This window comes from Microplitis mediator, chromosome 2 (assembly GCF_029852145.1).
Source record: "Microplitis mediator isolate UGA2020A chromosome 2, iyMicMedi2.1, whole genome shotgun sequence".
Taxonomy (NCBI): Eukaryota; Metazoa; Arthropoda; class Insecta; order Hymenoptera; family Braconidae; genus Microplitis; species Microplitis mediator.
In genome coordinates this window covers 21604575-21631382 of record NC_079970.1, presented here as the reverse complement: position 1 = coordinate 21631382, position 26808 = coordinate 21604575, and the positions used below count along the sequence as shown (strand labels likewise).

The 26808-nt window shown below is 36.1% G+C and overlaps 1 protein-coding gene and 1 long non-coding RNA gene across 2 annotated transcripts in view; one reads left to right on the top strand and one right to left on the bottom strand.

Moving 5' to 3' along the window:
• The window catches only part of LOC130663991 (uncharacterized), an 83426-nt gene extending 60968 nt beyond the window's left edge, over nt 1-22458 (top strand). The window contains exon 4 of the long non-coding RNA XR_008989280.1: nt 22294-22458. This is a non-coding gene — a long non-coding RNA (uncharacterized LOC130663991). The remainder of the gene's footprint in view (nt 1-22293) is intronic.
• The window catches only part of LOC130663986 (COMM domain-containing protein 10), a 136903-nt gene extending 112885 nt beyond the window's left edge, over nt 1-24018 (bottom strand). Inside the window, exon 1 of the mRNA XM_057463602.1 lies at nt 24008-24018. The gene's annotated coding sequence lies outside the window, so the exon portion shown is untranslated. The remainder of the gene's footprint in view (nt 1-24007) is intronic.
• Nucleotides 24019-26808: the final 2790 nt, after the last annotated feature.

Below are 26808 nucleotides of genomic sequence, written 5' to 3'. Positions count from 1 at the left end.
TATACAAGGGGACAAGACAGCTGCTAGATCAATTAGTGGTTAACGGTAAAAAATTAACCGCGCTATAATTACTAAATCCACTTCCTGTCTTCCTCAATCACAATATAGATATAAATTTTCTTTAAGTAATTAAATTGCTTAATAACTTTATGTCTTTTGCCAAATTATTTTCAATTAATACCATAACTATAAATATATAATTCTAATTATCAAGGCATAGTGTAATTAGTCTCGTTGTTTACTGACCTGTTGGTGGCCAGGACGCGACTGAGACTGGGAGAGAGCCTGGCCTGCATGGTTTACTTGCACCGCTGAAACTATCACAAGCATTTTGTTTTTTATTCCGTTTTTTCACGAGGTCTCTAAGCAAAATTTCATTAAAATTTAAACAGCTTTGTTTATTTATAAATTTATCAGAGAGTAAAATCAGTTATTATGCAACAAAGCGAGTCAAATTATCATCACAACAAAACAAATACGTTGTCAGTGTGAACTCTACGAATTTCGAAGCAGGCAGAGCAACACAAAATTACATAATTTTCAAATTAATTACCAGTGTTCAAATAACACGGTTTATTTTTTATTGCGATTATTATTTTCATATATTTATTTATCAGGCCAAACTCCTCCTCGCCTCTGACAACCGGAGAGTAACCGCCGGTGCCTTCGATAATTTGTAGAATTCTTTCACGACGACGCATATTCACCCAATTTTATCTACATATATTTATATATGTTATTATATATTTATAGGCTACTGCACACAAGCTGAAATGCTACATAAATAATATACTATATATATATTTATAATTATTTATAACAACACACAACAATCCACTACTTCAACAATTCTACTCTATGAATAATTAAAAAAAAAAAAATTTTTAAATAATTTATAAGAGAGTTTTTATATTTTTAATGTTGAAAAAATGTCCGGTCTGTCGTCGCAATTCGAATTTTAAAAAAAGTTATGCGTGTAGACAAGAGTGTAGTAGTATATATGTATGTATATATATAATATAATATAATATAAAATAATGTAAGGGTCCCGTCGAGGCCAAAGCCAAAGCAAAGACCGGGGTCTGTCTGTTAGCCCGTCTCTGGACTCTGGACATAGGAGCCGGGGCAGCAAATCTCGGTCTGTGTTCGCGCGTCCGTGTAACACCACATATCGGTGGCTCTTAGCAGACGCGATGAGGCACCAGCACCAAGGAGAAAGAGCTCCGAGGACGAGGACGAGGGCGAGGGTGAGAGCGAGACCGCGACCGAAACCGAGGAGAACAAGAAAGACGGAGCAGGGGAGGAAGGGGCACGGTAGCGATCCGTTTCCCCGACAAATAAATAAAATAAGACCGTAAGCGAGGGAATAAAATGTGATTTACAACGTTGAAAAGACAATGGCCAAGAGGGCCCCGCGCGAGTTGCGAGTTGAGCGAGAGAACTCTGAGCAGCACGATAATGTATGCGGATGGCGCGGACTGGTACTGGGGTACACTAACTTGTGATTGGCCGAGCGCCGACGCCAGCGCTACAACGGAAAGCGATAAATAACTGGCTAGCAGATAAAACCTTTCTTTCTACGGGTTTTAAGTCTGGCCTCCAGTCGCCCACCTCCGTGACGACTAAGACGACTACCTCGACGTCCATCCCATTACTCTACGTGCCGGCCCGGGGTGTCTATCTGTATCTTGTTATGTCCAGCTGTAATATACTCTGCTCTATTTCATTATTTTTACCAGCTCCTCATATCTTTTTGCCGCGCATGCGCAGATACTGGCACTCGTCATGACTGAACTTCAAACTGATCGAGAGTGAACTTCACGTGACGTCGACTGTGAGAATCTCGGCAGCGACACGTCACTCACCGAACTTCACTTACTGTAATATTGTAACTCCCGTTGTCTCCAATGCCGTCAGTATATCGGAAATATTTTAAAAAACTCGGGGCGCTATCGCCAAACTGTTAAGAAGGCTATCGTCAGCGGGATGAAAAGATGAAGGGACTGAAAAGTAAGAAAAAAGGGACTAAGTAGAGGGTCGATGCGGAGATGTAAATTCCAACGGAAGGTCCACATCCTAAAAGTGTCTCCCGGGGGTGCTGGGAACAATAGAGGGTGGTTTAAGACGATCGATCGAGACTTGTAAGTCTGTGGAAAGAGGGTGTCAATGAGGGTTGAACGACCTTATCCCAAATATTTCTTGTTAAAAATTCAACATTATACATTTCATATTATTTATTCTGCTTTATAACATTCTACTTTACGTTTTTAAAAATTACCAGCTGAGGTTTTATCTCATAATTCTTTATTATTATTTTTTATTTTTCAATGTACATTTTAAAATTTTTTTTCTCAACTTGATATATACGTGACTGTAACCTTTTGCGACTCTCGACCCCAGCAAAAGTCCGGGGTTTCTTCGTGGCTCGCGCACACATGAGTGTTTCTATATATGTATATACTATTCGCGATATAATACAAATACACTTTATGTACTACATATATAAATATATATATGTATATATGACTCGTCTTTTCTTGGAACCGCGAACGTGACGCGATTTGGTTCTCTTGCGATTGGTTACCACAAGATCGAATGAAGATCGAATTATATCTCGGTATTGAAGACGAGAAAAAAAATAAAATTTTTAAAAAACAAGTAACCAAAAAACGTGGCTCTAAATTGGAGAAAAATAAATTAAATTACTTCCAATAAATTTATAAAAAAAATTAAGCAATAATACACATTAGGGACAGATGCTACGCACAGAATGAAAATATTTGACAATTATCTAAATCGTAATTCAAAAATCGCAATGCGCAGACAAAAATGTGCAGCAGTAAATAGACAGCACAATTGCTTTGGACTCGCTGACACAGATTGAACCGTAACAATCGTTTAATTTTCTCCTCATTTGCTGTATAAGCGCATAAAGGAAATAAAAAGGTATCGCAAATCATAAATTTAAAATTATCGAAAGGAAACCGGCGATCGAGGGGTGTTCGATCCGCCGGGACTAATTCACGTCCATTCTTCACAACCCCTTCTTCTAGAGCGTCTCCGCCTATTTTATATTTTTTCAGAACTTACTTTACTGTCGATTTTTTGTCCCTCCGAGCTTCTCCACCCATCGCATTTATTACCCGGCAAGACTATCATAGTCTTGGACCCTCTTGCATAAATTCGTCCGAGCCGTCTCCTTCACCGGCAATCTTTTTTTCATTATATATGTATACATATATACAAAAATTTATTTATATGTATGTCTATATTTCAGTCCCTTAGCAATCCGTTTATATATTTTTCATTTTGTCCTCTCGACTGCGACCCCTTTCCCGATATCATTGTGACGGTACTCGCGTTTGTAACCCAGAGCTCGTAAATAAGGATCGAATGCTTTGGGATAAGTCGAACACACCCCTTGAGGGTACATACTGCACTACATATATACTTTTCTACCCCACTATAACCACCCGGTGGTTGAAATCGAGTGACCCGTTAACGGCGGAACATTAATTTTGTAATGGAATATCGATTCGACAGTATGTCGATTAAATGTACACAATCTTTTACCTCCAGCAAATACACATGTCGGGTTTACACAATAAACTTTTTTAAAAAGTTATCAAAAATACCGGAGACTCTGGTGAAATGGTAAACCCTAAAACTTTTCTGCAAAAGGGTTTTTAATTGTCATTCATTATTTCTCCAATTATTTCACCGGCTTCAGATACATGTCCGAGACTTATTTCATAATAAATTTATTTTATTCGACTGCCCCGCTTAGCTCGAAGGTAAAAAAAAATTTTTCATGCAATTGTCATGGCAATTGAAAATTTGCCTGACCCTTACCCAGATAAAATAAAAATTACAAAAATATTTTAAAGCAAAATCGCTGATTAGTTTCACATTTAATCCAATTTCGAGTCGACAAAAACCCCAATTTTCTAGTAAAAAAAATGTTAACCGTATTGACGATCGGGTTGGCTACAAAAAGATAAAAGAAGGCACACATTGAATGCATGTTTTTTATTTGTTGCACACATATGTAAATCCGGGTAATGCATGACCTGAAAGAGATGATACGGGCATGAGTCTCTGCCGGATGGAGTTTGATTTTTGGTTAGCATTGCTAGCCGCTGGACCGGAAATAACCTTTAGAGAGTTTTTCCGGGCGGGGTAACCGGACTGGAATATTCGCTCTCTCTAAACCCCGATCCGGGGCACCCGGCCCTCGCTCCCCCCCAGTGCATCAGCCGAATCGTCCGACTTTTGAAGAGCTCTTTCATTTCGTAATTGCTGTTCTAAATGATTGCCATTGCCGTGCACTGTCTACTGCTGTCTGGTGGCCAGTGATAAAGGTAAAAATACTACCCATTTTAATCTTCCTCTCTCTCTCTCCCTTTATTTTTCATTTTTCACCGCTTTTGTATCCAAGTATTTGAAAAGCGTCCACGTGACCTCAATATCCGGCGGATAATTAATCAAGATATGGAGGCATTACATGATGAATGTGTAAAATTTTATATGTTGTATATTTTTTAGCGGACACACAGTTGGCACGGGTTTAAAAACTACCGTTTTTTCATACATTTATTGGCTTACATTATAGAGCATAAGCCATAAGTATAAATCCTATAGATATAAATGACTGATGCTGGTCAGTCTCGTTGTTAACGTGATAATAAAAATGGCCTCGATGATTGTATAAAATACTCGCGATGCTAACAAAAGATAGCCGACACTTCCTCACTGTCACGCTTCGCCGGTTTGATTTACGTACAAAAGTAAATTCACAATCTTTTCCTATCATCTTTTATTTTAGTCGGCAGTAATTATAGCAAACACTTTGAATTAAAATGAAAAATAATTATGCAGAATAAAATGCTGAAGATTGTGAGAAAAATTTTTAATTAATTTATTATTTATTGACTATTGATGATTGCCGCGGAGAGGCCTCGAGATTCGGGAGCTAAAAGTCCACCCTAGAGATTACATTCCGAGTTAGTGGGTCGTTTTAAATGTAAAGTCAAAAAGAACAGGAGTCGGGAACGAATTTAAAAATAAAAAATTCCGCTGGCAAGATAATTCAAGGGGGATTGGAATATTTATCCAGGATTTTGTTCCTCTCCCCACTTGTTCATTACGCGCGTGAATTTAAAAACGGAACCGTCATCATCAACAGCCCCAGTGATTTTTTCGATTTTGCTTTTCCCAGCCCGAGGCTCTTTAACGAGCTGGATCGACGGACAAGGAAGGACGTACACTCGTCACTGTCTCCCTTACACATGCAGACAGCGGAGATAAAAAATAAAGCGAATAAGCAAAGGTTTGAGTATCTCGAAAAAGAATAAGCAAAAAGGAAGAGTATCCGGACTTTAATATTCCAGTGAACGTCTTACCCCATCTCGAGGATTCCTCGAGCCCCTATCGACTTGATCCCACCCCCGAACATCGTCCCCCTTCTACTCGTGTCGAGCTACGAATTTTAATAACTCCGGGAATGCTCAGAATCCAATAATGTCCTTTCGTCTGTTGATGCGCGGACGCGGCAGTCATCTTATATACGTATGCGTGCACTCTCGTATGTGATGCCCTCTTATACCTTCTTTATCCAGCCTGGAAATTCACCTCAAGCTACACACACACACAAATATATATATATAGAAGCTCGTATGTCGAAACCCTCGGATTTTCCGCGAGACTGACGAACCCCCATGGAAATCTCATATTCCGAAATGACGACGCGAGTGTTGGACTTTTTCTTACTCTTACTTTTATTTCCTTTTTTTATTATATATATATTTATACCGAAGACTTTCTATATCATCATCTTCCCCTTCACCTCGGATGTTTTTATCGTTCGACACTGTATATACCTCGTAATCGGATTTTTATTCTTTGTCTCGCACACGTTTTTATATTCTCCCGCGAGTTATGAAGACAACTAAAATCTGTTGGGATTTTTTCGGATTAAAGTACGTTCAATAAAATAAAATTAAAATTAATCATTATATACAATATATATATATAGTACTTAGTGTCATTGATATTATTATTTATTATTATTGTTAGTGTTTGTAGTAAATAAAAAAAAAGAGTTGGGAAAATAAAAAAATGATTATTTTTCTGAAGAGCGAAGACGGGATAATCGATGCGATCGAACAGTAGGCTGGTATATACGAGGGCGTCGGTCCGCGAAATGAATTTCTGGATGGGATGAGACTGGGATAGACTCGAAGACGGGCAAGGCCGAGGTTGGGGCTGCTGGTGGTGAATTTCCTCTTGAGCAAACGAAGAAAGAGGAAGAGGAGGGAAAGGAGAGAGAGGAATCGCCTGGTTGGAGAATGATAACGGCGTGTTAGAATAAGATTTGTGAATACATTAGAGCAGAGGGTGGACGTCGGGCACCGGAGGATATTCAACTCGAGACGTGGACCAAGAATAAGATATCCCAGTGGAAAAGCTCGTCTGGAAATCCCTCCATGGGTATTTATCTTTCTCGATCGGACGATCGCGCGCGGGTTTTAGATCCTCGGTCGTGTGCGCGTAATCAGCATGGAGAAATGTGAGTGGTTCGTGTATATATGTAGCAGTATAGAAGAGTATGAGCACCGGGAGTAGTGTGAGGGCCAAGTAAAGAGAGTGAGGCGTCGAAAAGCGCTCTCTTAATTTACCGGATGGTAAAATGTGGCGACTCGTTTATCTCGCTTTAGTCTCCAAGGATTTTTTTCCTTGTTACCTTTTACACTCTTCTTTTCTCTTCTCTTTTCATTTCGACGCTTAACTTTATTTTTCACTCGCTTTTATATTCGCCCAGTTGTTAGTGTCGGTTTTATATTTATTTATTTTTTTATTCACTTTGTACACATCTCAGAGTGGTATACTCTTGTCGGTCGAGTGTTAACACCGTAAATCGTTGCTGCAACGAATTTACTAAAACCCAGAGTCGAATAAAGGCTCCACTGACGGTTTATTAACTTTATAAAACTCTTCGTGATAAATATCACCCAATAAATTTATTTTTTTATCTTTATATTAATATACGTACTCCTAGTTTACAATTTTTCCATACCGATAACGCGGGTTTTTTATTTTCAAATTTCAAATCGCATTTAATTTTATTTCTACTCGCCCATTAATTTAAAAAATATTATTGTTATTTCAAGGATTATTATTATTACTATTTTTGTGAGTAATGTAGAGTAATGTGATAGAGGCTGAAAAAATAAAAAGTCAAAAGAAAATTACAGAAAACGTTACTCCATTTGTCAAAGCGGTATCATAAAAAGTAATTGGCTCGTGGAAATTTAATGGGAAGAATAAATGGACTTTTCTCTCATGTTAACTATACATACAAATATATATGTATATATATAAGGTTTATATGTATCTTTTAGTAAAGCATTAAATCAAGATTCAGAATTGAATTAGACATGACTAGAGGGATTCATTTAAATTGGATCTATAGCTCGCACACACGTGGGCATTGCAATGGAGACATTAATATTAAGTATTTCTATATATGTTATATATGACGACATAACGTAAAGGAAATTTAAAAAGTATCATTAAATTTATTTTTCTGATTCTCAAAATTTTTTTTGAGCCATAAAAATTTTCAGAGGTAGAACTTTTTTAATTTTTGAGTCCGGGAGTCACCAAGAGAACAAAAAAATTAAATATATACTTGGGTACTAGTCTACTTATATAAGGAGGGTAAGCGCGACAGGATATCGTGGAAATTTTTGGAATATTAATTACTGAGATGAGTAATTTTGGCGGCAATTAAAAATCACAGATTTTTGGCCGAACAAAGCGAGGATAATAAATATTTATTAATATGAACTTTAAATTCGTCGGTGAGTTTAACGTTGGCAAACTCGACCGCGAGTTCTTTAGCGTCACAAGATTGAGTGCGAGTGTAGAGGAATAAGAGGAGCAGAAATGTAAGAGGAAAATAAATAAAAACCGGTGGTCGAACGATAGAAGCGAGAAGCCCAAGGCTTGGATCCACTAAAAAAATGTTTTAAAAAAAAATTAAAAACGAGCAATAGTCGACTGGACCTTTGTAGTCGCTGGTGATAATTTTTAATCAGTGCGTCGTCGTGGTTTTTACGCCGCGTGAAAGAGATACTGCGAGCAAGATTAATCAGACGTATATATATAGATATATAAATATATATAATACCGTAGCTACGGAGCAAAAGAGAGCAGAGAAAGGGAAAAAGAGGAATAAAGAGAGAAAAGTGTTCTTTTGTGTTAATACTGTTGATCTCTGCACTGTCGGGTAAATAAGAACAATACAAAGACTATCGACTATCGAGTACCTTGTGGTGGATCGCGATCAAGGTGGAGAGACAAAGCTTCAAGATAATTGGCGGCCGAGACTCTCAATCCGGACTAACTGCTTAAAACATTCAGTAAGACACTTGCTCGGTGTGCTTTTGCACAATGTTGCATTCGATTTACATTTAACTAGTTGTCAGCCGCGTCAGCCAATAAATTATTCATTATTATTATTTTTTATAAAACCAACCACTTATTTATTTATTTATTTATTTATTTATTTATATGCAGCCATACAATTGATATTTAATGGATAATTTTGATGGCTCGTTTTCTCTTAGTAAATTAAAACCCGAGAATTTGTAATAAAATGCATCAGGGACACGACTAGTAGAATAATAAGACCCGGTTGATTGAAACTCAATTGAATTTATAGAGATTGCTAAGAAGAAGAAGAGAGCAGAGCGACATTTGATTGAATTTATTGATTGCTCGTAGCCGTCCTATCGCTTGTATTGGTCCGAGTTTTATTCACTATGTGGGTGAAGTAGTTACACACACCCGCATAGACACACACTTGGGCACTTGTTATATATACATACACATATATATTATAAAAACATGTGGTGTGTATGTAAAAAAGAGAGTGAGAGAGATTAAGAAAGTGGATGATAAGTGCGTGTGTGTGTTGCGTATAAAAGAGAACAAGAACATATATATATGTATGTATGTATATATCAGTGGGGGTGTGTGTGACGGCACATTCCACGGTCCATTCAGACGACTATCCTCCGCCTGTGCTGCTAGCCGTTGTCAGACATACTCACAGACAGGCAGACGCCCGACGAACGTCTACTTCCAATCGGGTCAATGCATTCCTCATTTGTAAATCTAACTTTTTAATCTATCGACAATTCTGTACTGATTTGATCACTCGCTTATCGATTCGTCATTATCGTGAGTCGCTTTGAATATTCACTAGGGGCAACTCGGGCATCTGGATGAATTTAAAAAAGAAGAACGAAATGAGAAATTAAAATTAAAATAGAATTTTTTAATTGCTGATTTTTACAGTGAATCGTTTTTTAATCGTTTTAGTTCGGATTCATTGTCTCGGAGAATTAGATCCGGTTGAGTGGACTTGCGTTTAATTAAAAATAAAAAAATATCTTTCACATGAAAAAGACAAAGCCGAGGAGAGACCGAGGCAAAGAAGCAGAACTTGCATCTTTCAATATGCCAGATTTAGTATATAGTATATATACACTTCTCTATTATATATATATATGTATATATAGAATGACGTGACACTACTGGAGTTAAGTGGCGAAACGCGGGCAAGAAGTTGTATAGGCAGGCACAAGATGGACACAAAATAAAAAGTTTGGAGTAAAAAAAAGTTTTGATGTTAAGTTGGTGTGAGAGGCGGCTAAAACAAAGGCAAGATGACGGAGGTGTGACGAAATACCACGTCGACCTTGTGTGTCTATTCAAGTTTGATAATAAAAATAAAAAATTAAAATTAGATTCTTTTTGATTTCAAAATAATTATTTTTTTTTTTGTAAGTCAAATTTTAGTCTATAATTTTTTTTATCTTATCAATTTTAATTTTGATTACAAAATTAATTGCAAAAAAACTGAAAATTTTCTCCCCATTTTATTTCTAATTCTTCTGCTCCAAAATTTAATTATAATTATAATCTCCAGTTAACAAAAAAAAATGGTTTTTGAATCAAAACAAAATTTCGGAAGACAATATATACACAAAATCTGAATGACTATCTTCAATTGGTTGATATTACTTGATATAGGGGAGGGAGGGGCAAAAGGAGGTACTTAAGGAAATACCAAGTTTTCGAGGACTCAAATACGCTAAATTCTTTTTTTTAATGATATTCAAAGTAAATAGAAGTTGAAAAAAAAAATTTTTCATTTTCCCGGGCAAAGTGGGGTCCCCCCTCAAAGAGGTAAAAAAAAAAATTTCTGGATTTTAAACGAATTTGGTCGATTTGAATTTTTTTGTAAGTAATTTACATGAGGAAATATTATATTTTCAATGTTTATTGGAGACAAAAGAGGAAAAAACATTTTCAATAGTTTTTATCATAAAACAAACGTCATTAATATTTTTCAACTGACAATTGATTTTTGAAAAAGTTTACCAAAAAAAATTCAAAGTAACGCTTAATTATATTTACAGAAGTGATTTTGGAATGTTTAAAAACCATTTAAAATATAAAATTTTTTTTTATCAAATTTTAGTACCCCGTTTTGCCTACCCTACCCCCTTTTGTCCCCCTTCCCCTAAATATCAAATTATTACCATATCGCATAGTTGCGCTGACTATAAATTTTTAATTAACTAGACTCAGCCCAAAATAGTTAACTTAACTTAAAATAAATTGTTAAGTTTACATGAATAATATAGTTCTGCTGACTAGTAATTTTTAATTTAAATTATCCAACTCAGAACAGTCATGTTCACTTGTATCATCGTAGTGTATTCATAATAGTGGAATCGACTACTTTTTTGTAGTATTATTTACTATTACACTTTAGTTACAGGTACTACAAACCTATAGCTGAGGTTTTTTTACTACATTTTCCTAGTTCCGAAAACCTGTTTTTTCTCTCAGTGTAAAAATCCATAAAATTAATTTTTTTTTTTTTAAATTTTGCCCACCCTTTTCTCCAATTAAAAATTTAATAAAAATAAAAATTTACTTAATGAATTTATTTAAAAAGTAATAAATTATTTCTGACTACATTTAATACCAGGAAAATGAATAAAAAAAGTTATCGTAATAAGTGACTGTATAAATGGCTTTGAAGCAAAAGAAAAATTATTTGTCGTGGTTAAAGAGATGGAAAGATTTTAGCTCTGAGAATAAATGTAGTTATAAGCGGTTGATTTGACGTAGAAAAATAGCAGTAAAGGAACGACGACGATCGAGATCGGGAAAAATTATTATTCTCCGTCTTGATTGGAGTCTCGGGGGAGTATCTGAACCTCTCTCTCTCTCTCTTTCTCTCTTTCTCTTTCTCTCTCAACTTCTTTTGATTCGCGCAATATCAATGGCTTATCACTAATACGATATTCCGTTCAATGCACGATGATTGCGCGTAGCCTCTCACAAAAACCCCAGAGCCACAAGCGCCAGTAAAATACCGAAAAAAAGGGTATCCCGTCCACCCTCAATCCTCATACGGTTCTCATGTCAACTAAAATATTATAAGTGGTTAGTAAAATAAATAATGACAGTATATATATAATATTTGTGTTTGCTATTGTCGCGTGGCCGTGACGTTAATTATTCATTATCATTACAGTACAATAAAATGAATTGTTTGTTTATCCACGTGGTTGCCATGGCGACATCCAAGTCCGTATACATTCAAAAAAAAAAAAAATAACAATAACAATAAATAAATAAATATAAAAAAAGGTAAAGGTAAATTAACGACAGAGACAATGAATGAGTCCTTGCTGAGATTAAATGCCCGAGATAAAGCGTAAGGACTAGAAATATTTTCAACAATCAGCATAAAAAGTTTTTAAAAAGTTTATTTAACTGTACTGCAGTATCATCATGAATCTTAAGTGTGTTTTTATTTATATTGTCTCTCTCATGATCCTATTGTTGTTTTTAACGAGTTATCCTTTCATAAAAAACTACTTGTCTATTTACTTTACCAGACGTATACTTTATCACGTATATTACATCATAATGATTATTATTATATATATATTCCGAGAAAGTTGTTACAGAGGAAGAAGATCCGTGAATAGTCAGTAGGACAAATTTATTCCGCTGATGGGTGGAGTGAGTCGCATTAAAGAGAAATAATAAATAAATATATAAATAAGTTAAAAGTATTATATATAATTGAACAAATGTGGGTCGAGGGAAATAAAAATCTTGACATGTCAGTGTACGGTTACGTCAGACGCACAACTGGAAAAATAAATAAAAAATAATGGACAATAGACAATGGACGCTAACGGTGACGCGGTTGAGATTTAGACAGGGATGAAAAAATTAAATAAAACGAGTTTGAGGAAAAGTATAAGAGGGAGTAGTGTATAGAGAATAAGACGGAACAAGTAATCGAAATAAATCCGCGGTAGTCGCGGTGGCAGTAAGGACTTGCATGCCAAACGCCCGTTTTTAAAACTCCGTCGGGAAAATAAGAAAAACTCATCAAGACAGGGACGATTGCCTTCAGTGAAGAAGAGGATGAGGAGATATATGTATGTATATGTTTAATGCGGAGTAGCTGATTCTATGAATAGGCTTCTGCACCCTCGCCCGAGGGAGCTGCCATCATCGTAATTTCTCCCTCTTTGTAATCTAACCACTTGCTGGGTACTATACTGCGATAACTAAACAACTAAGGCTGTGTACTCTAGACGAGAGACGTATTGTTGTAGTTCATATACTTTTACTTGCTTATTCTGTATCTTGAACGTCTTCAGATTCTTACCAATCATCCGCGTACCGTTTGGACAATCGGAAATCCTCATCCGCGATCGCTATTCATTTCTGACTCCCCCGTAAATTCTTCATCGCATGTAAAAATCACGTGACTTTCTCATCCGTCAGACGGCGGTAAATGTTATACATCTATGATTTGATAACGAAAAGTTGTTAATAATGAAAAAGTCTGGCGTATAAGATAAACTTGAATGCATATATTATTTTACGTTTCCTTGGAGCGTGTGTGCTGATTCGGTGAATACGTTATTAAGTCGTTTATATATATGGGGTATGGAAGTTTTTTAAGAAGGCGAATGAGAAATTAAAGTGGATTCAAAGTTGGGGGTTGGAGATGTAAGATGTAAGGGAGTTAAATAGTTACCGAGACGCCGTTGGGTTTTTCGGTTCCGCTCGGTGGAAACTGTAAAAACAACTTTCATGAGCGAAAACGTTCTCTCGGTACGTGGAGATTGGCTTTATACTCTCCAGGTAATACCGTGTGTACCTTAAGACAGGGGTGTGCGTATGTGTGCATATGAGGGAACGACCGAGCAAGAGAGAAAGAGAAAGTGAGAGCTGGAAAGAAGTAGAGAAGAAAATAAGTTGAACCCCAAGATGGGCGGTACGAACTAATTTCAAATTCATTCCCTAGTCGGGGTCGTCCGGTTCGCTCGCTCGTAGAAAAATCTCATTTTCTTTGCCCTAAGGGTCCCTCTCGCAGGCACTCTAGCGCTTCGCGAACCCAGCGCAGCCCCACCAGCTCATCCACCGAGTTCACCTGTATGTCACGTATGTCTACACACGAGCTCTTACACCCTCACATGCTCACACAGGCTCCCAGCCCTCTGGAAGGAGACCCACGCGAACCCGGGCAATATTTGCCTAAGGAAATTCTTAAAAGTTTACACACGAGCTCGAGCCCTAGTGCTCTCCCGCCTCGCAGCGAAGGGGAGCCTATCCACCTCGCCACAAGAAGAGCTCTCTGCTCACTCAATTTTCTTTTCCACCCCAACTCCGACCTCATATTCAACTCACACACATCTTTTACCCTCTACTCGTCTTTACCCTCATGCGAGTAACAAGTCCATATCTCTCGTCTACTTTTTTAATATCCACCAGCACATTCGAAAGGTCTTTATACCTTTTTTTATGCTCCACAGTTTACTTTTTTTTAATTCAATTTAAAAACTCGTTCCGCTCAGATAAATTTTACGCTGATGCTGATCCTCGGGAAAAAGTCATCAATTTTTATTAAACTTGATTTGATCGATGACCAAGTGACGCCGGCGAATTCGGGGACAAATGCCCGAATTACGCGACTTAAAAGGGATGTGTGAAACTTGCGCAAAGCCGCTGCAGAGTTAAATAAGAGCGAGGGTGAGAACCGGGGGCGGGATCACCAGTGCGGGTCCACGACCGCCTTATTTGAGGGGGTTCAAGTCCGGCTACGCCTCCGCTCAATGTAGTAACCACCCTCTAAATGAACCACACACTCGCGCAAGCATCACACGTATGTGCTTTTAATACCAACCCGCTCGCGATCGCTGGAGAATAAATAAATAAATAAATAAATAAATAAAATACAGGGAAAACATTTGCACAGATACCAGGAGGTATCCCTACAACGAGCACTACAGGCAAGTAAACGCCGAGTGCCGAGTGTACTCAGCTTCCAGATCGCAAGCTTAAGCAAATCCAAGACGGAAAGCAAAAGATTCTTAGCTATTTGAATAGGATCGATTCTCAATAAATAAGGATTCTCATGATAATAGCTACGGTTTGAAAAACCAAATCGAACCGTCGAGTTAACCAGGACTTTTCCCATTTCCAGAACAGATAACGAGACATCTTGCCATATATTTATTATCTGTCTCCCTCTAGCCCAGCATACATCCAATCGTCTCATCCGCCAAAGCATCGCTATTACTTTGCTGCACAGTAAGTCCCAGTCCTGACGATTTTTCCATTGCCATCATCCCCGTCACCATTCGCCCCTCGAGAGCTTCTTCTCTCTATCACCAAAAATCCCAAAAAACGTTTTATTGCAAAATAGACAAATCGACTGCGCCCTCGGAAAAATCCTCCCTCGGCAATTCCTCCTCAAGTATATCGCTATTATTGTTATTATTATTATTTTTATATATTTTATTTAACACAACCAGAGGCTGCGTGATCCGAGGACATATATTTGTTATTTTTATTGGTCCGAAGCTGGCTGACGTCTTTTGGCTGATGATACGGATGCTGAAGCTTCGCCAATAATGAATACGTATAAGGGCATACACGTCCGAGAGTAGTAGACTTATTTGAAATGTAAAGACTCTTGGGCGTCCTCCTCAGCCTCCTGTCCTCTTTGTAGACTAACTCTCATCTCTTTTATTATTATTTTAGCTGTTTGCTGGCGAACACATTCCAACGTACGCGGGCATAGGTATTGCGTGGCATACATGCATAATTGTATATAAAATTATTTATATACGCTGTCCTGGAGCACGCACACTGATAAATATCTGTGTTGCATTCAGACAGTATGTGTGTGTGTGTAAGGTAATATGTTGTCGAGTTTCGAGTCCATGTGGACGCAATAAAATAAAAATAATGTAAACGAGGATCTGCAAGACGGAGGAAAGAACGAATGAGAATAATAATAATAACAATAAGAATAAGAAGAACAAGTTATTTGGCCCGTCTGCTACTTGACGATCTGTCCTCTGTTCTACCCATTCGTCCTTTCATTCTACTTTTGTATATATTCGCATCACCGGTGAATTCTTACTCCGTGTTTGTTGCTCACCGCGTTTAGTTTGAGTATGCAGGCGAATGTGGATGAGAGGAGAAATAAATACACACACTGCCGGGTAACTCAGTAGAATGAAAGAGAGTGATGGCTGTCCGCGTACTCGTAGGAATGCCACGTTATTTTGTTTCAACTTAAACTTTATTATTATTTTTCCTCCGCGTTTATATTCTTTTTTCCCAACAGATGCTCCTCCACTTTGCGGCCAGTCCTCCTTCAGCAGATTACCCCGCGAGGAATATTAATTAACATTATTATTTCATATTTTTTTTTATTCATTTGATATTTCTGATCATTCGTTATCGGCGGTAATGGCGATGATAGTGACGTTGAACCAGAATTAGATGAGGGTTCGATGACACGAGGGAGATTTCCAGGCTCTTTTGCTGCAGATACGTGATCGGAATTAACCCTCGTCATTGCTCGTTGGTCGTTTTGTGTTTTCCTCAAGATAAAGTGGTTTAAAATGAAAAAAAAAGAAAGTAATATAGAGGATGTGGGACTGAGGAAGAAAAAGAGCTTTAAATTTTCCATCCTCATCAGCGTATGTCTCGAGGGTGGCTCTCTTTTCCTTTGATCGAGAATGTCATTAGGAGTCTTCTTATGGAATCCGTTTCAATTGCCCTCGCGAACATACGACCGACACATTTTATCTTCTTTTTGCTCAGCTATTCGGGCCATCCAGAAATTTAAACCGACATACGTGACTCAGCCTCGAGTATTAAAGCCTTCGCAGTCTCCATCGTTACTTTTTAAACAAATTTACAACTCAATCATCATCATTTAGCTCAACATACCCGTCGCAATACTTTCACACCACCCCCAATCCTCGCCCTCACCCGACTAGTTCTCACGGGCAATGACATCACTCTATTTCTCTCCAGTCCCACGATTTCTAAGCCTATTTAAAAAAAAGAATCCGTCATTATTGTAAACAACCGATGGCTAGACCCAAGCATTGGCCGGGTGGCGATGCCCGACATATCGATTGCTAATACCGTCATCCATCCCCATCCCCAGCTTGAATTATCATCATCCACACTCTCCGATGGATAAAGCGAAACTAAAAAAATCCTGAGTCATAGAACAAAACGGTATCGAGCCGACACTACAAGACTCCCTATAACTGCAACGAGGTTTTTTTATTCCATGTCAAGCCTATTTGACACTCACGCCGGATAAAAAACACGTTCATTGCACACCCGAGTACTCTACACGCTACATACTCTTGTTAAGAGACTTTACCATGTCGGACTGGCTGCATGACTAGTTGTAGCAAAATGTTCCTGATTTACAATTACCGGCTTTCATTTTATTCTTACAGCCTCTAGTACGTAATACCCGCCAATATAAAAGAATACTTATGACGACAAGTTTGATTTTTATTTTATTGGGGCTGTAGGTTCGGCTGGACTCGAATTAAAAATTCAGAGGGACAGCATACACTAAAAAAGATGACGCTACTCAGGTTAGGGGAATAACTAGAGTAGAAAAGACAACAGTAGAAATTTAGTTGTTAGGACATACAGTATATGTATATATATATGGTATGTAGTGTACCCTTGAGGATGGTGCGGACGAAAGCGCCTGACCAAGCATACCGAGTAGGCATTACCTGATTGTTTTAAGACCAGTAAGTTCACGTACATTCCACTACTTAGTCTTTTTCATTATTTTACTTTTTTCCTTACAGCATACAAAGTTATTATCATTCCTATTATTGTTATTGCTGTTGTTGTTATATAAATATATAGAGACGTAACTTTGATCTCCAGCTTGTAGGCCGGTAGTGGACTAGCTCAGTTCAGTACATTGGCTGTGGTCTTGTTACTGCTAGTGCATTAGTGTTTAAAGAAGTAACGAGAGTACGCGGATGACTTGGAGGTCCCTCGTGTGGAGTCACCACGTACGTACAGAGGAATAGAAAGCCCGCGGAAATTGGTCGGCCGGGAATTACTGATAAACGCGGCGCGGGTTGAGAATAGAAGAATAAACTGATGATGGGATAGAAGTCACGGGCGGGCAAGGCAAACGAGGAGAAACGAGCTACTATGTGAGCACGTAGGATCGTGGCTTCAATTTTACGGCATTTATATTCCAAGCTGATACACTGAGACTGAGACTGAAACTGCTACTACTATCTTTACTTATTAACTTACACGCCGATGGTAAATTATTGCTAAACATTTTGTCTAGTTATCGCAGTACAGACTTGTATTAAATTCGTTGTCAAGATAATTTTTGAAATAAATATTTTAAAAACTAATTCTGAATTTAAATTTTTTTAAATGTTTCACGAGCATTTAGTTTACAAAAAATTAATAATTTCAAATTTTCCGTTGGAATAAAAAAATTTTTCCAAAATTAGCAATAGTTAAAATTTTTTTTTATATTGAAGTCAGTCGACGTCATAAATTTTTTGGATTTTTTTTTCATAACAATAAATTATAAAAAAAAATATTTGAAAAAAATGCACCTATAGTTTTTTTAATTTCCTACATGTGCATATTTTTATTTTTTCTTTTTTTTCAAGCCAAACATTTTTAATTCAATTTAAAAAATGACTAATTAATCCGACATTCAGAAATTCTGAATTTATTTAAATAATTTTATTAAAATTTTGACTTAAAAAATTAATTTATTTGTTTGTAAATTTAAATAATTATCAGAGGACAAGTTTGCGTAATATTTTTTATGCAAACACAAAGTGACTTAGGTATGAGAGGTTGCGTAGGTAATAAGTTTATTAAATGTCGCTGTCGTAGCTGCGGTGTGTGTAATTAAACGGTTAACATATATTGAATTAGCAGAACAAATTATACACTAAGTATTACGGAGACGTGTGTTGTTAAATGTAGAAAAGCATGAATAAGTTGACGGAGGAAATTGTTAAGTGGCTGGCGGGTAGGCGGACAACGACGTCAAGAGTAAAATAAAAGAGTGATAGTGAATAAGAGTTGAGTAGAATGAATAACAAAAAAATGAAATAAAAAATAAAGAGTGTGTGTACACCTGGTTAAAATGTGTTACTCCCCTCAGCATATTACGGCAACTACTTTATTTAACTTATACTACATCAACCAGCTCGGTAATTAGAGGCGTGCATAATTAAACTCGGGTGATGATTGTTGACACGGGGTGTTAGCGAGCCTGCGATTATGAGCATCTTCGAGGGCGCGTCTCAATTAGAGCCTCCAACTTCATCATTTGTTTGTTCGTTATTTTTACGAGTGGCTTATTTTTTTACTCACTCATTACTTATTCAGTTAACTGAAACTCATTATCGTTAATTATTTCATATTTACTCAAGTATTATTGCTAATTATTTTTTAGTCCAACTAAAAAAATCTCAATGACATCTAGCTGCCTTGAGATCACTACTAGCCAATATTCTCAATCGTGACCATTTGCCTCCCATTTTAATATGATTTCAAAAATATAATTCTACACAGAAAAAAATTCTTCTAGGCCTCAATAAAATTTTTTCTCACTCCAAGAAAATTTTGTTATCAATTTGAAATGGTTACGCGACCGGAAATCCGAAGACAATAGATCCGCGACAATTGATCCGCTGATAAAATATACTCATACACATAAATATGAAAAATTACGCCCTTTTTTCACTAATTTTGTGTGCGTGTAACATAAAAAATATACTCACACACAAATTTTTAACATTTATATATGTGTGAGTATATTTTATCGGCGGATCTAATATCGCAGATCTACTGTCTTTGGATCTCCGGTCGCGTCACCATTTGAAATACAAAAATTTCTCGCACCAAGAAATCCTTTTTTCTGTGTGCGGATCTCCAAAATTAAAAATTTTTTTATCCTTCAAAAAGGCGGTTTAAAATTTTTGAAAATTAATTTTAAATCGAGTCATTACTTCATCGATTATTTAAAACTCATTCAAGATATTAAATAAATTTAATTTTTATTTTTCCACCTCGATTTTGACCGAAAATGAAACTAAAATTTTTGAATTCGAAATTTTTCCCGCCCTCCCTTAGAAAAAATGACAGAAAAATTTCCGAGTCATCCATCTTACGGTTTTTCATCCAAACAACAAAGAAAAAAATTAGTTTCTTATCATCTAATCAGCAGATTTTTTTAAAATTATTCATAAATAAAAGCTTTATAAAACAACCCGAATGATGGATTTGAAATAAGCACAATTTATTCCCCCATCTATTATATTAAATACATGAGTTGTCTTTCCTATTCATAAAAAAAGAAAAAAAAAACTCGTTACCAAAATCTGTGTGTGATCTGACACCAAAACTCCCGCGAGTCTCCTCAGTGTTGTGTTATATCATATTATAATAATAATGATAAATAAAATAGGGAGGGTGTAAAAACCCATAGAATAGACATAAAAGATCGCACAAATCTATAGCGTATCCCAATACATATATATCTAAAAAAACATATCACCCTGTAAGTAAACTCAATCGATCACTTTCACGTATCGTTCATCAGCATAAATTATATACCATAGTATGATTCTGATTGACGTAACGCCAAGCAATAATAACAATATACGATGAATAATATATGAAAATACATGGAAACACATCGGCTGGTAATTATTATCTCTGCGAAATCCGATTTTTTATTCGATACCGCGTCTCATACCCGCCAAGAGTTTGAAAAATAAATTCAAAAAATCCATTAGTTATTTGTTTGAAAATTAAAAACAAGCGGCCGCGTGTTGATATGAGACAGAAATAGATGGAGTTGGTGAAAAATAACGAAAAAGAGTTTAAATGAAAAGAATAAATGCCACCGGATTGACGACGAGTCTCGACCGCAGACTAATATATTCTCACTCACAAACACTTAACTCTCATCTTTCGTATTTTCTGTCTCGCTTCCGCTAACCAAATGCATTTCCGTTTATGTATATACGCACTCATCCCTCAGTCTCAGCATCAACGTCACCGTCACCCAGACGCTTGCCAATCTGCATAAGCATTTAACCTCTGGTGAACAACTATTTTTAAAAATAAAAATCTATAACTCTTTAAATTTAAATACCCAACGCCAATAAAAACATTATTGCTAATTCATATATATATACATATTTGTTATCAGCAGATAGAGGCAAAGGTAAAAGTTAACAGAAGAATGAGGAATTAAATAAAAGTTTGCTCGAGATGAAGGCGAAAGTTTACGACTCTAGTATACCAACGCTACCAGACTCTTGTTATTTATATTTTTTTTACTTATATTCTTATTCTTATTCTTGATCTTGGGGCTTCTTAAAAGAGTGTGAATGCAACTAAACCCATGGCTTGGACACCAGTTAAAAGAATAAAATCGAGAAGAGAAACAAGAGACATCGACGGCAACACAGCGGCAACAATCTCTGGCGTCACCTCGTCGTTCATCCCACACTTAAACTCGAATTCGCACTACATATATATACATATATATATATAAAGGCTCACCGGTAGTCTCTAGATCGCGCCATTAGTTTTCCTCAAGCGACTAGTCAGCAGATAGCGATACGGCCGCGAAATTAAACATCAATTGTCTACTAAATAAATAACCGAGACATTTTAACTCTGGTTAAACTAGAAGCACTAAATATATAATACTCTAGGGTATATTATATGGCGTAAGAGGTGTTTGGATGTGTGGAGAGAAGAGTAAGTGCCCGAGAAACAGCCCACGTTGCTGACCGGCCCGAAGAAATCGGCAATCCAACTCGTGGATACTGAACGTCTTGTGTAAGGAAACGGCATTCGCTGAGGATAAGGAAAGAGCTAACACTCCTGCTGTATATATATATGAATATGTACATGTATGTATGTATATATATATGTATACTGTACGGAGTAAAGCTTATGTTGGGAGGGCTGTAAATTATAAGTCCACCGCGAGCAGTCGAACCTGGACCTCGAGAGTCGAGGACTTAACCTCAGACAGACTCGTAAAAATAGCGTTCCTGCTTATATTATATTCTTATTTATTTCTTTTTCATATTTTACATTTTCGCCTGCCTTTTTTTACCTCAAAAAAATTAATAAATATTAATTTGATATTTAATGCAATAATTATTAATGAGTACTGAGTCGTAAGAAGTTATTTATTTCCTGACAAAAAAATCCAATCAGACTTTGTTACTTTGAAATTAATTACTTGAACCCTGGTCCCCTGGTCGTAACTGAAGTATCACATGGTGTTAAAATTTTAAATACTTTATTTTATTTTAAAAATCTAGTGACGAGTTTCTACCATAGTACAGCTTTTTTAAAAATCCTAGTTTATTTTTTTTCATCCCAAAGGTCACACTAGAGTGACCCTCAATAAACTGACGACTGAGTCGCGAATTTAAAAAAATTTTACCGCGGAATATTCCGTAATTTATTTATGATTCTAAAGTTAGCAGACAATTAATAATTTTCGGATTTTTTTTTTCACCAAATCAATTACAAAAAAACTAAAACTAAAAATATGCACATGTAGAAAATTTAAAAAACTACAGGTGCAATTTTTTCCAATATTTTTTTTTTATGGTTTATCGTCTAAATGAAAATCCAAAAATTATTAGACGTCTGCTAACTTCAGTATCATAATTTATTTGCGTACTTAATTGAATAATTTGAAAGCAAAATTGTTACTGTTGGCGTGAAAAAACAATAATCGAGTAATAAAGTCATTGAATCGTTATAAATGATAATTATCAAGTTTGTAACTTTTATTTATTTTTTTTTCTTCAGGCGAGTATTTCAACGTGGGTCGAGGTGTCGAGGCCCAGCGGGGTGCAGCGGGAGTAGGCGGTGTTGTTCGCGAGTGATAGTAGAGGAGGAGGACATGCTGCAGAAGGCTAAAAATAATAATAACTGAGTAAGAAGGGCGCGAATCCTTGACGGGATACCGAGTATTGTGGCACTATCTGTATCCACGTATGTAAGGTAGATGTAGGTACGTATATATAAAATATATATAAGAAAGACGGAGCGGTCTTTTTGCTCTCCGACACCCACACAGGGAGGAGGTGGAGGAATGCACGAGACGCAGTCATAACAATAAATAACTCGAGTGTATCCTATGTGTGTTGTCTGTTTCTCCGGTGCAGCAGAAGCAGCAGCAGCATTATATTCGTGTCTCTTCACCATTTGCTATTGCTATCAGCCACAAGCTCACACTCTCGCACTTACACTCGGACACTTGCAGACATTCATACACACAAAGGGTTTAATCGAGTTACCTCCTGCGCAGGAGCTGCCTACGATCCATTTATACGTTCCCGTGTTTCTTGTGCTTTTGATAACACAAATCTCTGGCTGCCATGATCTTTGCTAAATTATTTACTCATACTGTTTTATTGGTTTTAAAACCCGATTCAAACTCTACTTATATTTATCTGTAAATATTTTATATTTACGGATAAATATAAATGCACTCTCTTAAAATGAAATAGTGAAATTTCACTGATTCAACCAGTGGACTAAGATGATCGCTTGGGTCACTGGTTGAACCAGTGATACGCCGGTGTACTATATAAATATAAAGAAAATAGGTAAAATTAATTTTATTTTATTATAAACGTTTATTTAAAAACAAAGTGAACTAAAAGAGTCTTAATAACAATTATATTTAATTATAAATTATTTAGTAATAAAATAAATAATATAGGGGGAGGGAGGGAGGGGCAAAAGGGGGTACTTAAGGAAATACCAAGTTTTCGAGGACTCAAATACGCTAAATCTTTTTTTTTTTATGATATTCAAAGTAAATAGAAGAAATTTTCAGATGCCATTGAAAAAAAAATTTTTTCATTTTTGCGGGCAAAGTGGGGTACCCCCTAAAAAAGGTAAAAAATAAAAATTTCTGAATTTTAAACGAATATGGTCAAGTTGAATTTTTTTGTAAGCAATTTACATAAAGAAAAATTATATTTTACATGTTTATTGGATACAAAAGAAAAACAAATTTTTAATAGTGTTTATCATAAAACAAAACTCATTAATATTTTGCAACTGACAATTGATTTTTGAAAAAGTTTAACAAAAAAAATTCAAAGTACGCTTAATTATATTTACAGAAGTGATTTTGGAATCTTTAAAAACCATTTAAAATATAAAATTTTTTTTTATGAAATTTTGGGGGTACCCCGTTTTGCCTACCCTACCCCCTTTCCCCCCCCCCCTTCCCCTATATTAGGAATTATAAAAATTTAATTTGTTTCCATTTTCAATGGGCTTTTTATATTGTTTAATTTTATGTTTATGAGGTTAAGCTCCAAGCTATCGAAGTTACTCCAAAGTTATTTATTTTTATACTCTGTAAAAATTGTGTCATATAATTATTATTGTTATATAAAAGTTCATTAAAATATTACATAAAAATAATAAATAAATATTATTCACTTATTGACACAATAAAACACTTAAATATTCTCATGTACAGAATGCTGCTGTACCCGCGCGCTTACATATTTTTAGTTCACTGGTTGAAATCAGTGAGCGCGACATTCACTGATTCAACCAATGACTAAAAGTTCACTGGTTGAATCAGTGGAATTTCACTGGTTCATTTTAAGAGAGTAAATATTAAGTCGAGAAGGAGTAGAATATTATTTATTGTTTAATTTAAAAAAATATTTAATTGCAAAATTTTCGGAGGCAATAAAAATGTGGATTGAGGTTTTTATCTGACGGAGAAAAGAGTAAAGGAATAATAATAGTAAATATTGTACTGTCAAGCGGTGGCTTTCAATTTGGAGGATCGATAGCGCGTCGATGCAATCGGCGAGAGCGATCGGGAAAGAAATAAAGTCAGGACAGTGGGTTTGCCGGCGAGCAGAGTGTAACAGCCAAGTGGGTTTTATTTAACTAGAGTGGACTTAGTCGGCGAGAACTAGGTGGTCGGCTGTGAGTTTTTGCTCCCCGAGGTATCCGTGGCTGGTTCGAGGATGCTGAGAATAGAAAATAACAAAAATAACACCGCGAAGATGAGACGCAATAACCCCGGCAGTTAATAAGAGAAGGATGCATAGCGAAATCGCTGTTATAAATAAAAAAGAAAATGAGAATAAGAATAAGAATAAGAATGAGAATGAGGAGTAGAAGGAGGCACGAACGAGGCCCGAGCAGAGCCCAGACAGCTTGGAGTCACGAGTGATTCAAAGCCTCCTCTCTCTCCCTCGGTCTCTCATCTTCACCCCCGTTCTCTCTCTCTCTTGCAAATATCCCCAGTCCAGCAAACAATTGTTTTCAAAATAAAGTAACCAAACAAAAATAAAACACACTTAAATTCGTGAGTTTTGTTAAGAACCTTTAGCTCCGGTTTTAAACACCACTGGTTATACACTTTCTGCTTCTTATTCTTGTTCTTCTTTCTGCTCTCCACTTGTGGGTCTTATTTCTCAAAGGATGATTACAGTCCCTTCGGGAATGCCCGTAACTTGCTCTTTATATATATATATATATAGAGTGTCGGGCCCGTAAGAGCAATGAAAGAGGCGTTATACGAGCTTGAAACGTTCAAAGCACACTTATTCTCTCTTTTTATTATCCCGAATGAGGTGTCAGGGAGAAGACGACTGTTGTCCGTGCTCGGTATAGTCCAGTCCAAGGCAGTGCCAGTTCTTCAGGAATATTAGGAACCAATACCTTAATAGACTGCCTTCAACCATTTTTTTTCAACACCAATCCTTTTAACTCTCTGATTGCCAATATCTCTATTGTTATTATTGTTAACTATCAGTACTAGATTCCGCAGACAGCCTTCACAGGAGCAAAACTCGCCTATCGCACTATCAAAGGGTAAAAAATATAAAAAATAATGAGGTCTTTTTGTTAGTGTAGACGAAAATCTATATATGTCGCAGTTATTTTAACGGTCGTGAATATACGCCCCCATCTGGTTGTGTATAGATTTAAAATATAGCAGTTGGATCCTAGTTTATGAAGGTTCGGGTCACGGGCATGGACACCGGGTTGGCCTCAAGGGAGTGTACGCCGTCCGGAGAAAAGTTTCCGAGTGTAAGTGCTGCTGCATAAGAGCTATAACGATTTAGTTTAGCAAAGTAAAAAGATCACAAGCCCGAGAGGAGACGACTGCTGAGAGACTACTACGGACTCAATACTCGTTGTTGTTGTTGTTGTTGTTGTTGGTGGATTTGTTTGTGGACCTTCTTACTCTCACGGAGCCTCGGGCCGCATTTAACAAGACCAGTTAATGCGAGTCATAGATCACTCGACCGCGTGCACTAAACGTTCGAAATATAAATAAGTATAAACACCACGTAAATCAACGTGATTAGCTGGTGGATCCACTGCTATTATTTAAAATAAAACCCCATAGTTTTTTATGCTTCAGTTATTGTTGGTACTTAAATATTTTAAGGGAATCAGTAGGCGTACAAATTTTATCATTCAAAGTCAAGGCGCGATATTTTTTTACACTAATTTCGGAAATCAAAATTTTGATTTTTAAAAATTGACATCTGAGTTGTGTAAAAAAAAATATTTAGTTATTTTATTTTTAAAATGTCTAAAGCTCAATTATTTTACAGTTTGATGAGTGTAAATTAGGGGTGTGCGAATAATTCGAAACTCGAATCGAATAATTAAAAAATTCGAATTATTCGGAAACTTTCGAATAATTCGAAAAATTTCGAATAATTTGAATTTTTCCAAACTATTCGCAAATTTTCGAGTATTTTAAATTCAGAGTTTGTTATGTTCGATATTCAAATATGAAATTAACAATTAATATACATTTTATTTAAACCATGAAATATAATTACACGAATAGAAAAATTGGTATGAAAATTTGCTACAAATTTTTGTTCAAACGGAAATTAATAATTATAAAAACCAAAATGAATTCAAAAGATCTCTTGCCAATACTAGTATCTAGATTTTTTATGCTACTGACAGAGATGAACATACATTGAAATTGAGCCATTTTTTTCTCCGGGTAATTGATTTTTAATCAAAAAGTATATTATTCGTAAGTGAATATTTTAATACACGATGTAATGGAATTCAAATTGGAAACAATAGAAAATCCAGTAATATTTCGCGAATTATTCGAAATTTTTTGAATTATTCGTCGAATTTCGAATCAAATATTAATATGCGATTCAATTCGATTCGAACGATATTCGCACACCCCTAGTGTGAATGTATCAGACTTCAGACAAATTTAAAATTATTAATAAATACAGTAAATAATTAATAAAATTAAATTTAAAAGAAATGCACATTTAAAAAATTTTTAAA